We start from the raw sequence: 14769 nt of genomic DNA on the forward strand, positions 1-14769 counted from the left end.
ATAAACTAATTAAAGTAAATAGAGTAAATATAGTAATAAAGAAAATCAAGTAAATCAAGTAAATAAATTAAATCAAGTAAATAAAGTAAATTAAGTAAATAAAGTAAAAAATAATAATAAAGTATATAGTGAATAAATTATATAAGTATATAATGTAAATATAGTCAATAAAGTAATGAAAGTAATTAAAGTAATTAAAGTAAATGAAGTAAATAATGTAAATAGAGTAAATAAAATAATGATGTAAATAGAGTAAAACAAGTAATAATGTAAATACAGTAAATAAAGTTATAATGTAAATTGAGTAAATAAAGTTATAATGTAAATAGAGTAAAAAATAATAATAATTTAAATAGAGTAAATAAAGTAATAATGTAAATGGAGTTAATAAAGTTATAATGTAAATAGAGTAAATATAGTAATAAAGTAAATAAAGTAAAAAAATATAAACAAAGTATATAGTGAATAAATTATATAAAGTATATAATGTAAATATAGTAAATATAATGTAAGTATATAACGTAAATACATATGTGTAAATATATACAATTGTATATACAAGCAACACACACACGCACACGCACGCACACATATAGATAGAATTCTATATATAATTGTATATGCAAACCACACACACACATACGCACACACCCACACATATATATAAAAATAATTAATAAAGTAAATAAACTAATTAAAGTAAATAGAGTAAATATAAATAGAGTAAATATAGTTAATAGGGTAAATGAAATAATTATGTAAATAGAGTAAAAAAGTAATAATGTAAATAGAGTAAATAGAGTAAATAGAGTATGGTATAAGTAAATAAAATATATAGTTTATAAAGTAAATGAAATAGATAAAGTAGATAAAGTAAATAAAGTAAACAAAGTAAATTAAATAAATTAAATAGGGTAAAAATAATAATAATGTAAATAGAGTAAAAAGAGTAATGATGCAAATAGAGTAAGGTATAAGTAAATAAAATATAAAGTAAATAAAGTAAATAAAGTAAATAAAGTAAATAAAGTAAATAGAGTAAATAGAGTAAATCAAGTAAATCGAGTAAATCGAGTAGATCGAGTAAATCAAGTAAATAAAGTAAATAAAATAAATAAAGTAACTAAAGTAACTAGAGTAAATAAATAAAATAACGTAAATAACGTACATAAAGTAAATGTAGTAAATAAAGTAAATGTAGGCATATTTATCACTAGTATCGAACAATGCATATTCTGTTTTATACAAACCACACCCACACACACATAAATAAATAAATAAACTAATTAATGTAAATAAGAGTAATAATATATATATATATATATATATATATATATATATATATATATATATATATATATATATATAAATATAAATGGAGTAAATATAGTTAATAGGGTAAATGAAATAACTATGTAAATAGAGTAAAAAAGTAATAATGTAAAAAGAGTAAAAAAGTAATAATGTAAATAGAGTAAAGAAAGTAATGATGCAAATAGAGTAAGGTATAAGTAAATAAAATATAAAGTAAATAAAGTAAATAAAGTAAATAAAGTAAATAAAGTAAATAAAGTAAATAAAGTAAATAAAGTAAATAAAGTAAATAAAGTAAATAAAGTAAATAGAGTAAATAGAGTAAATCGAGGTAAATCGAGTAAATAGAGTAAATAGAGTAAATCGAGTAAATCGAGTAAATCAAGTAAATAAAGTAAATAAAATAAATAAAGTAACTAAAGTAAATAGAGTAAATAAATAAAATAACGTAAATAACGTACACAAAGTATAAATAAAGTAAATGTAGGCATATTTATCACTAGTATCGAACAATGCATATTCTGTTTTATACAAACCACACGCACACACATATAAAATAAATAAATAAACTAATTAATGTAAATAGAGTAATAATATATATATATTTATATATATATATATATACATATATATATATATATATATATATATATATATATATATATATAATTAAAATTGTATAGATTGTATAGACACACACGCACAAATATACACACATATTGATACAATTCTATGTATAACTGTATATACAAACCACACACACACGCACACACATACATGTATATATATATATATATATATATATATATATATATATATGTATATATATATATATGTATATATATATATATATATATATATATATATATATATATATATATATATATATATATATATATATATATATATATATATATATATAAAATAAATAATTAAAGTAAATACAGTAAATATAAATAGAGTTAATATAGTAGATAATGTTTATAAAGTCAATAAAATAAATAAAGTGACAAAAATATAAATAAAGTGAAATAAATTATATAAAGTATATAATGTAAATATAGTAAATATAATGTAAGTATATAACGTAAATACATATGTGTAAATATATACAATTGTATATACAAGCAACACACACACGCACACGCACGCACACATATAGATAGAATTCTATATATAATTGTATATGCAAACCACACACACACATACGCACACACCCACACATATATATAAAAATAATTAATAAAGTAAATAAACTAATTAAAGTAAATAGAGTAAATATAAATAGAGTAAATATAGTTAATAGGGTAAATGAAATAATTATGTAAATAGAGTAAAAAAGTAATAATGTAAATAGAGTAAATAGAGTATGGTATAAGTAAATAAAATATATAGTTTATAAAGTAAATGAAATAGATAAAGTAGATAAAGTAAATAAAGTAAATAAAGTAAACAAAGTAAATTAAATAAATTAAATAAATAAATAAAGTAAATAAATAAATAAATAAAGTAAATAAAGTAATAAAGTAAACGTAGGCACATTTGTCACCAGTTTCGAACAATGCGAATTATGTTTTGGTGACAAATATTGCCTTACTCTATGAGATCTGTATTGAGAAGCCGGATCTCGAAAAGACTCTGTTATATGAAATTGAACGACAAAGGCCAATGAATGTATATATATATATAAATAAAATTGTATAGATAGTACATAAATAATTCTATATACAATTGTATATACAAGCAACACACACATACGCACGCACACACATACACACAGATAGAATTCTATATATAATTGTATATACAAACCACACGCACACGCATACATATATATATAAAAAATAAATAAATAAAGTAAATAAACTAATTAAAGTAAATAGAGTAAATATAGTAATAAAGAAAATCAAGTAAATCAAGTAAATAAATTAAATCAAGTAAATAAAGTAAATTAAGTAAATAAAGTAAAAAATAATAATAAAGTATATAGTGAATAAATTATATAAGTATATAATGTAAATATAGTCAATAAAGTAATGAAAGTAATTAAAGTAATTAAAGTAAATGAAGTAAATAATGTAAATAGAGTAAATAAAATAATGATGTAAATAGAGTAAAACAAGTAATAATGTAAATACAGTAAATAAAGTTATAATGTAAATTGAGTAAATAAAGTTATAATGTAAATAGAGTAAAAAATAATAATAATTTAAATAGAGTAAATAAAGTAATAATGTAAATGGAGTTAATAAAGTTATAATGTAAATAGAGTAAATATAGTAATAAAGTAAATAAAGTAAAAAAATATAAACAAAGTATATAGTGAATAAATTATATAAAGTATATAATGTAAATATAGTAAATATAATGTAAGTATATAACGTAAATACATATGTGTAAATATATACAATTGTATATACAAGCAACACACACACGCACACGCACGCACACATATAGATAGAATTCTATATATAATTGTATATGCAAACCACACACACACATACGCACACACCCACACATATATATAAAAATAATTAATAAAGTAAATAAACTAATTAAAGTAAATAGAGTAAATATAAATAGAGTAAATATAGTTAATAGGGTAAATGAAATAATTATGTAAATAGAGTAAAAAAGTAATAATGTAAATAGAGTATGGTATAAGTAAATAAAATATATAGTTTATAAAGTAAATGAAATAGATAAAGTAGATAAAGTAAATAAAGTAAATAAAGTAAACAAAGTAAATTAAATAAATTAAATAAATAAATAAAGTAAATAAATAAATAAATAAAGTAAATAAAGTAATAAAGTAAACGTAGGCACATTTGTCACCAGTTTCGAACAATGCGAATTATGTTTTGGTGACAAATATTGCCTTACTCTATGAGATCTGTATTGAGAAGCCGGATCTCGAAAAGACTCTGTTATATGAAATTGAACGACAAAGGCCAATGAATGTATATATATATATAAATAAAATTGTATAGATAGTACATAAATAATTCTATATACAATTGTATATACAAGCAACACACACATACGCACGCACACACATACACACAGATAGAATTCTATATATAATTGTATATACAAACCACACGCACACGCATACATATATATATAAAAAATAAATAAATAAAGTAAATAAACTAATTAAAGTAAATAGAGTAAATATAGTAATAAAGAAAATCAAGTAAATCAAGTAAATAAATTAAATCAAGTAAATAAAGTAAATTAAGTAAATAAAGTAAAAAATAATAATAAAGTATATAGTGAATAAATTATATAAGTATATAATGTAAATATAGTCAATAAAGTAATGAAAGTAATTAAAGTAATTAAAGTAAATGAAGTAAATAATGTAAATAGAGTAAATAAAATAATGATGTAAATAGAGTAAAACAAGTAATAATGTAAATACAGTAAATAAAGTTATAATGTAAATTGAGTAAATAAAGTTATAATGTAAATAGAGTAAAAAATAATAATAATTTAAATAGAGTAAATAAAGTAATAATGTAAATGGAGTTAATAAAGTTATAATGTAAATAGAGTAAATATAGTAATAAAGTAAATAAAGTAAAAAAATATAAACAAAGTATATAGTGAATAAATTATATAAAGTATATAATGTAAATATAGTAAATATAATGTAAGTATATAACGTAAATACATATGTGTAAATATATACAATTGTATATACAAGCAACACACACACGCACACGCACACACCCACACATATATATAAAAATAATTAATAAAGTAAATAAACTAATTAAAGTAAATAGAGTAAATATAAATAGAGTAAATATAGTTAATAGGGTAAATGAAATAATTATGTAAATAGAGTAAAAAAGTAATAATGTAAATAGAGTAAATAGAGTATGGTATAAGTAAATAAAATATATAGTTTATAAAGTAAATGAAATAGATAAAGTAGATAAAGTAAATAAAGTAAATAAAGTAAACAAAGTAAATTAAATAAATTAAATAAATAAATAAAGTAAATAAATAAATAAATAAAGTAAATAAAGTAATAAAGTAAACGTAGGCACATTTGTCACCAGTTTCGAACAATGCGAATTATGTTTTGGTGACAAATATTGCCTTACTCTATGAGATCTGTATTGAGAAGCCGGATCTCGAAAAGACTCTGTTATATGAAATTGAACGACAAAGGCCAATGAATGTATATATATATATAAATAAAATTGTATAGATAGTACATAAATAATTCTATATACAATTGTATATACAAGCAACACACACATACGCACGCACACACATACACACAGATAGAATTCTATATATAATTGTATATACAAACCACACGCACACGCATACATATATATATAAAAAATAAATAAATAAAGTAAATAAACTAATTAAAGTAAATAGAGTAAATATAGTAATAAAGAAAATCAAGTAAATCAAGTAAATAAATTAAATCAAGTAAATAAAGTAAATTAAGTAAATAAAGTAAAAAATAATAATAAAGTATATAGTGAATAAATTATATAAGTATATAATGTAAATATAGTCAATAAAGTAATGAAAGTAATTAAAGTAATTAAAGTAAATGAAGTAAATAATGTAAATAGAGTAAATAAAATAATGATGTAAATAGAGTAAAACAAGTAATAATGTAAATACAGTAAATAAAGTTATAATGTAAATTGAGTAAATAAAGTTATAATGTAAATAGAGTAAAAAATAATAATAATTTAAATAGAGTAAATAAAGTAATAATGTAAATGGAGTTAATAAAGTTATAATGTAAATAGAGTAAATATAGTAATAAAGTAAATAAAGTAAAAAAATATAAACAAAGTATATAGTGAATAAATTATATAAAGTATATAATGTAAATAAAGTATTTAAAGTAATGAAAGTAATTAAAGTAAATAATGTAAATAGAGTAAATAAAATAATAATGTAAATAGAGTGAAAAAGTGATAATGTAAATAGAGTAAATAAAGTTATAATGTAAATAGAGTAAATAAAGTAATAGAGTAAATAGAGTATGGTATAACTATATAAAATATATAGTAAATAAAGTAAACAAAGTAAGAAAAGTAAGCAAAGTAAATAACCTAAATAACCTAAATCAAGTAAATCAAGTTAATCAAGTAAATCAAGATAATCAAGCGTAAATAAAGTTAATAAAGTTAATAAGGTAAATATAGTAAATAAGGTAAATAGATTAAATAGAATAAATAGATTAAATAGAGTAAATAGAGTAAATCGAGTAAATGGAGTAAATACGAAGAGAAAAAAATACGAAGTAAAATTCTGATGTGGACATATACCATGAATTTTACGTTAGCAGTTTAAGACGTGTAGTATTAAATAATGTGATGTCCTTCGATAAACCGACAAGAGATGTGGATATTCCAGCTGTGCTTTCTCATTGATGTAGTAGTTACTCCTTGAAGTATAGTCTATACATCCTCACCCTACACAATTCACAGTGGTAAGTCGATCAAATATCTTCGAGGTGGTTGCAGGTATTTTCTTCCAGTTCATCTTCATTGAGAAATTACGAGTTCACAGTGGTGGGTTAACGATGGAAGGTCGATCAAATATCTTGGAGGTGGTTGCAGGTATTTTCTTCCAATTCATCTTCAGGCTGCCGAGAAACGAGAGAAATATTACTCAAAAATATTGAAGCAATCTTTAGATATGGGTTCCTATCGTACATCTATGTTGAAGTATTTTTTAAAGTATTTTAGGACTATTAATCAATGCGTCATTTAGGAACAAATTTATCTGGTATTGACCTGGACTACTTTATACTATGGAGACTGGGCAATAGGACGGTAGATGGCAGAGTTCCTGGTGGCTGCTAGCGGTCACTTCATCTGGCGGAGGCTGCAATCGGTCACTTCATCAAGTGGAGGCTGCAAGCAATCACTGCATCTGGCGGAGACAACAAGCGTTCAGTTCATCGGGCGGAGACTACAACCCTTTCAGTTCATCTGGCGTTGGCTGGTGATTGGTGGCTGGTGCAGGTAATTCGTGGTTGGTGGATGGAGAAATAAACTTCGAACTTGGAACTAGATGAGAACAATCAATCATTTCTATTTAAAATAATGCATTTATATGTTATATAAACACGCATAAAATTCGCACAATAATCTATAATAAAATCAATTGCAATACAAACACACATAAGTAATAATTATTTTGCTCATGGCAAAAGGCTAGTGGCTGGTGACTAGTGGTAGGTGGATGGTGCCATATTTTATTTTACTTAAAACACTCAACAATATATATAGTAAATTCATTGAAATACAAACACACATACTTTATTACTCTTTTGCACGTGCAAAAAAAGCCGGTGACTTGTAGCTGGCGGCTGGTTGTCGGTGGCAGCTGGAGCTTGATGATGGTGGTATTTGGTGGTTGGTGACTGGGGAAGTCTGGAGGAAGGTGGCTGGTGGTGGCTGGTGGTCAAAGAAGATGGGGCTTGTCGATATTTGGTGGTTGGTGGCTGGGACCGTCTGGAACATCTATATAATATAAACTAGAAACGAACAATTAGGGATTTCTTTGAAAAAATGATGCAATATGTGTTTTTTTAAACACTCTTCAAATTGGCATATAAATATTTAAATCATTGCAATACAAACACCCATACATTATTACTCTTTTGCTCGTGGCAAAAGGCTGGGGAAGATAGCTGGTGAGTTGTGGCAGGGCATGGTTGGTGGTATTGCTGGCTGGGATCGTCTGACACATCTATAAAATATAAACTAGAAACAAACAATCAGGCATTTCTTTAACTAAATGATGCAATATGTTTTTTTTAAACACTCTTCAAATTGGCATATAAATATTTAAATCATTGCAATACAAATACGTTATTACTCTTTTGCTCGTGGCAAAAGGCTGGGGAAGGTAGCTGGTGAGTTGTGGAAGGTGGTTGGTGGTATTGCTGGCTGGGCACGTCTGACACATCTATAAAATATAAACTAGAAACGAACAATCAGGCATTTCTTTAACTAAATGATGCAATATGTTTTTTTTTAAACACTCTTCAAATTGGCATATAAATATTTAAATCATTGCAATACAAATACGTTATTACTCTTTTGCTCGTGGCAAAAGGCTGGGGAAGGTAGCTGGTGAGTTGTGGAAGGTGGTTGGTGGTATTGCTGGCTGGGCACGTCTGACACATCTATAAAATATAAACTAGAAACAAACAATCAGGCATTTCTTTAACTAAATGATGCAATGTTTTTTTTTAAACACTCTGGCATATAAATATTTAAATCATTTCAATACAAATACGTTATTACTCTTTTGCTCGTGGCAAAAGGCTGGGGGAGGTTGCCGGTGAGTAGTGGAAGGTGGTTGGTGGTATTGCTGGCTGGGAACGTCTGAAACATCTATAAAATATAAACTAGAACCGAACAATCAGGCATTTCTTTAACTAAATGACGCAATATGTTTTTTTCTTAAACACTCTTCAAATTGGCATATAAATATTTAAATCATTGCAATACAAATACGTTATTACTCTTTTGCTCGTGGCAAAAGGCTGGGGAAGGTAGCTGGTGAGTTGTGGAAGGTGGTTGGTGGTATTGGTGGCTGGGTACGTCTGACACATCTATAAAATATAAACTAGAAACAAACATTCAGGCATTTCTTTAACTAAATGATGCAATGTTTTTTTTAAACACTCTTCAAATTGGCATATAAATATTTAAATCATTTCAATACAAATACGTTATTACTCTTTTGCTCGTGGCAAAAGGCTGGTGGAGGTTGCCGGTGAGTAGTGGAAGGTGGTTGGTGGTATTGCTGGCTGGGATCGTCTGAAACATCTATAAAATATAAACTAGAACCGAACAATCAGGCATTTCTTTAACTAAATGACGCAATATGTTTTTTTCTTAAACACTCTTCAAATTGGCATATAAATATTTAAATCATTGCAATACAAATACGTTATTACTCTTTTGCTCGTGGCAAAAGGCTGGGGAAGGTAGCTGGTGAGTTGTGGAAGGTGGTTGGTGGTATTGGTGGCTGGGTACGTCTGACACATCTATAAAATATAAACTAGAAACAAACATTCAGGCATTTCTTTAACTAAATGATGCAATGTTTTTTTTAAACACTCTTCAAATTGGCATATAAATATTTAAATCATTTCAATACAAATACGTTATTACTCTTTTGCTCGTGGCAAAAGGCTGGTGGAGGTTGCCGGTGAGTAGTGGAAGGTGGTTGGTGGTATTGCTGGCTGGGATCGTCTGAAACATCTATAAAATATAAACTAGAACCGAACAATCAGGCATTTCTTTAACTAAATGACGCAATATGTTTTTTTCTTAAACACTCTTCAAATTGGCATATAAATATTTAAATCATTTCAATACAACCTATACGTTATTACTCTTTTGCTCGTGGCAAAAGGCTGGGGAAGATAGCTGGTGAGTTGTGGAAGGTGGTTTGTGGTATTGTTGGCTGGGCACGCCTGACACATCTATAAAATATAAACTAGAAACGAACAATCAGGCATTTCTTTAACTAAATGATGCAATATGTTTTTTTTTAAACACTCTTCAAATTGGCATATAAATATTTAAATCATTGCAATACAAATACGTTATTACTCTTCTGCTCGTGGCAAAAGGCTGGGGAAGGTAGCTGGTGAGTTGTGGAAGGTGGTTGGTGGTATTGCTGGCTGGGAACGTCTGACACATCTGTAAAATATAAACTAGAAACAAACAATCAGGCATTTCTTTAAAAAATGATGCAATAATTGGGACCCTAAGCAGGTACTCATGCCCCGGGTCAGGGCACTCCTGGGAGCAATAGTGGCTAAGGGGCGGCTCCACACTCCCCAGAACCTCAACTTTCCCAAGTCAAGGCCCCACTACTGGATGTAGTTTAGAGTCATACCCAGGACTCAAATTATTGCAATACAAACACCTATACGTTATTACTCTTTTGCTCGTGGCAAAACGCTGGGGAAGGTAGCTGGTGAGTTGTGGAAGGGCGTGGTTGGTGGTATTGGTGGCCGGGAACGTCTGACACATCTATAAAATATAAACTAGAAACGAACAATCAGGCATTTCTTTAACTAAATGATGCAATATGTTTTTTTTTAAACACTCTTCAAATTGGCATATAAATATTTAAATCATTGCAATACAAACACCCGTACATCATTACTCTTTTGCTCGTGGCAAAAGGCTGGGGAAGGTAGCTGGTGAGTTGTGGAAGGTGGTTGGTGGTATTGCTGGCTGGGCACGTCTGAAACATCTATAAAATATAAACTAGAAACGAACAATCAGGCATTTCTTTAACTAAATGATGCAATATGTTTTTTTTTAAACACTCTTCAAATTGGCATATAAATATTTAAATCATTGCAATACAAACACCCGTACATCATTACTCTTTTGCTCGTGGCAAAAGGCTGGGGAAGATAGCTGGTGAGTTGTGGCAGGGCATGGTTGGTGGTATTGCTGGCTGGGAACGTCTGACACATCTATAAAATATAAACTAGAAACAAACAATCAGGCATTTCTTTAACTAAATGATGCAATTTTTTTTTTTTAAACACTCTTCAAATTGGCATATAAATATTTAAATCATTTCAATACAAATACGTTATTACTCTTTTGCTCGTGGCAAAAGGCTGGGGAAGGTAGCTGGTGAGTTGTGGAAGGTGGTTCGTGGTATTGCTGGCTGGGTACGTCTGACACATCTATAAATATAAACTAGATACAAACAATCAGGCATTTCTTTAACTAAATGATGCAATGTTTTTTTTTTAAACACTCTTCAAATTGGCATATAAATATTTAAATCATTTCAATACAAATACGTTATGACTCTTTTGCTCGTGGCAAAAGGCTGGGGGAGGTTGCCGGTGAGTAGTGGAAGGTGGTTGGTGGTATTGCTGGCTGGGATCGTCTGACACATCTATAAAATATAAACTAGAACCGAACAATCAGGCATTTCTTTAACTAAATGACGCAATATGTTTTTTTCTTAAACACTCTTCAAATTGGCATATAAATATTTAAATCATTTCAATACAAACACCCGTACATCATTACTCTTTTGCTCGTGGCAAAAGGCTGGGGAAGATAGCTGGTGAGTTGTGGAAGGTGGTTGGTGGTATTGCTGGCTGGGCACGTCTGACACATCTATAAAATATAAACTAGAAACGAACAATCAGGCATTTCTTTAACTAAATGATGCAATATGTTTTTTTTTAAACACTCTTCAAATTGGCATATAAATATTTAAATCATTGCAATACAAATACGTTATTACTCTTCTGCTCGTGGCAAAAGGCTGGGGAAGGTAGCTGGTGAGTTGTGGAAGGTGGTTGGTGGTATTGCTGGCTGGGAACGTCTGACACATCTGTAAAATATAAACTAGAAACAAACAATCAGGCATTTCTTTAAAAAATGATGCAATAATTGGGACCCCTAAGCAGGTACTCATGCCCCGGGTCAGGGCACTCCTGGGAGCAATAGTGGCTAAGGGGCGGCTCCACACTCCCCAGAACCTCAACTTTCCCAAGTCAAGGCCCCACTACTGGATGTAGTTTAGAGTCATACCCAGGACTCAAATTATTGCAATACAAACACCTACACGTTATTACTCTTTTGCTCGTGGCAAAACGCTGGGGAAGGTAGCTGGTGAGTTGTGGAAGGGCGTGGTTGGTGGTATTGGTGGCCGGGAACGTCTGACACATCTATAAAATATAAACTAGAAACGAACAATCAGGCATTTCTTTAACTAAATGATGCAATATGTTTTTTTTTAAAACACTCTTCAAATTGGCATATAAATATTTAAATCATTGCAATACAAACACCCGTACATCATTACTCTTTTGCTCGTGGCAAAAGGCTGGGGAAGATAGCTGGTGAGTTGTGGAAGGTGGTTGGTGGTATTGCTGGCTGGGCACGTCTGAAACATCTATAAAATATAAACTAGAAACGAACAATCAGGCATTTCTTTAACTAAATGATGCAATATTTTTTTTTAAACACTCTTCAAATTGGCATATAAATATTTAAATCATTGCAATACAAATACCCATACGTTATTACTCTTTTGCTCGTGCCAAAAGGCTGGGGAAGGTAGTCGGTGAGTAGTGGAAGGTGGTTGGTGGTATTGGTGGCCGGGAACGTCTGACACATCTATAAAATATAAACTAGAAACGAACAATCAGGCATTTCTTTAACTAAATGATGCAATATGTTTTTTTTAAAACACTCTTCAAATTGGCATATAAATATTTAAATCATTGCAATACAAACACCCGTACATCATTACTCTTTTGCTCGTGGCAAAAGGCTGGGGAAGATAGCTGGTGAGTTGTGGAAGGTGGTTTGTGGTATTGCTGGCTGGGCACGTCTGAAACATCTATAAAATATAAACTAGAAACGAACAATCAGGCATTTCTTTAACTAAATGATGCAATATGTTTTTTTTTTAAACACTCTTCAAATTGGCATATAAATATTTAAATCATTGCAATACAAACACCCGTACATCATTACTCTTTTGCTCGTGGTAAAAGGCTGGGGAAGATAGCTGGTGAGTTGTGGCAGGGCATGGTTGATGGTATTGCTGGCTGGGAACGTCTGACACATCTATAAAATATAAACTAGAAACAAACAATCAGGCATTTCTTTAACTAAATGATGCAATATTTTTTTTTAAAACACTCTTCAAATTGGCATATAAATATTTAAATCATTTCAATACAAATACCCATACGTTATTACTCTTTTGCTCGTGGCAAAAGGCTGGGGAAGATAGCTGGTGAGTTGTGGAAGGTGGTTTGTGGTATTGCTGGCTGGGCACGTCTGAAACATCTATAAAATATAAACTAGAAACGAACAATCAGGCATTTCTTTAACTAAATGATGCAATACTTTTTTTTTAAACACTCTTCAAATTGGCATATAAATATTTAAATCATTTCAATACAAATACGTTATTACTCTTTTGCTCGTGGCAAAAGGCTGGTGGAGGTTGCCGGTGAGTAGTGGAAGGTGGTTGGTGGTATTGCTGGCTGGGATCGTCTGAAACATCTATAAAATATAAACTAGAACCGAACAATCAGGCATTTCTTTAACTAAATGACGCAATATGTTTTTTTCTAAAACACTCTTCAAATTGGCATATAAATATTTAAATCATTTCAATACAAACACCCATACGTTATTACTCTTTTGCTCGTGGCAAAAGGCTGGGGGAGATAGCTGGTGAGTTGTGGAAGGTGGTTTGTGGTATTGCTGGCTGGGCACGTCTGAAACATCTATAAAATATAAACTAGAAACGAACAATCAGGCATTTCTTTTACTAAATGATGCAATATGTTTTTTTTTAAACACTCTTCAAATTGGCATATAAATATTTAAATCATTTCAATACAAATACCCATACGTTATTACTCTTTTGCTCGTGGCAAAAGGCTGGGGAAGATAGCTGGTGAGTTGTGGAAGGTGGTTTGTGGTATTGCTGGCTGGGCACGTCTGAAACATCTATAAAATATAAACTAGAAACGAACAATCAGGCATTTCTTTAACTAAATGATGCAATATGTTTTTTTTAAACACTCTTCAAATTGGCATATAAATATTTAAATCATTGCAATACAAATACCCATACGTTATTACTCTTTTGCTCGTGGCAAAAGGCTGGGGAAGGTAGTCGGTGAGTAGTGGAAGGTGGTTGGAGGTATTGCTGGCTGGGAACGTCTGAAACATCTATAAAATATAAACTAGAAACAAACAATCAGGCATTTCTTTAACTAAATGATGCAATATGTTTTTTTTAAAACACTCTTCAAATTGGCATATAAATATTTAAATCATTTCAATACAAATACCCATACGTTATTACACTTTTGCTCGTGGCAAAAGGCTGGGGGAAGGTAGCTGGTGAGTTGTGGAAGGTGGTTGATGGTATTGCTGGCTGGGCACGTCTGAAACATCTATAAAATATAAACTAGAAACGAACAATCAGGCATTTCTTTAACTAAATGATGCAATATGGTTTTTTTAAACACTCTTCAAATTGGCATATAAATATTTAAATCATTGCAATACAAATACGTTATTACTCTTTTGCTCGTGGCAAAGGCTGGGGGGAGGTTGCCGGTGAGTAGTGGAAGGTGGTTGGTGGTATTGCTGGCTGGGAACGTCTGAAACATCTATAAAATATAAACTAGAAACGAACAATCAGGCATTTCTTTAAAAAATGATGCAATAATTGGGACCCTAAGCAGGTACTCATGCCCCGGGTCAGGGCACTCCTGGGAGCAATAGTGGCTAAGGGGCGGCTCCACACTCCCCAGAACCTCAACTTTCCCAAGTCAAGGCCCCACTACTGGATGTAGTTTAGAGTCATACCCAGGACTCAAATTATTGCAATACAAACACCTATACGTTATTACTCTTTTGCTCG

The 14769-nt window shown here is 29.3% G+C and overlaps 2 long non-coding RNA genes across 2 annotated transcripts; one reads left to right on the forward strand and one right to left on the reverse strand.

Moving 5' to 3' along the window:
* Positions 1 to 6267: 6267 nt before the first annotated feature.
* LOC139962010 (uncharacterized) lies at positions 6268 to 8567 on the reverse strand. Its single transcript, XR_011791122.1, has 3 exons — positions 7625 to 8567; positions 7098 to 7373; positions 6268 to 6946 (listed from the first exon to the last, which is right to left on the reverse strand). It is a non-coding gene; the product is annotated as an uncharacterized lncRNA (long non-coding RNA).
* A 110-nt stretch (positions 8568 to 8677) lies between these two features.
* On the forward strand, positions 8678 to 12791 carry LOC139962011 (uncharacterized). Its single transcript, XR_011791123.1, has 2 exons — positions 8678 to 10999; positions 11445 to 12791. It is a non-coding gene; the product is annotated as an uncharacterized lncRNA (long non-coding RNA).
* The last annotated feature ends 1978 nt before the right edge of the window (positions 12792 to 14769 follow it).

Source organism: Apostichopus japonicus, chromosome 20, assembly GCF_037975245.1.
Source record: "Apostichopus japonicus isolate 1M-3 chromosome 20, ASM3797524v1, whole genome shotgun sequence".
Classification (NCBI taxonomy): domain Eukaryota; kingdom Metazoa; phylum Echinodermata; class Holothuroidea; order Aspidochirotida; family Stichopodidae; genus Apostichopus; species Apostichopus japonicus.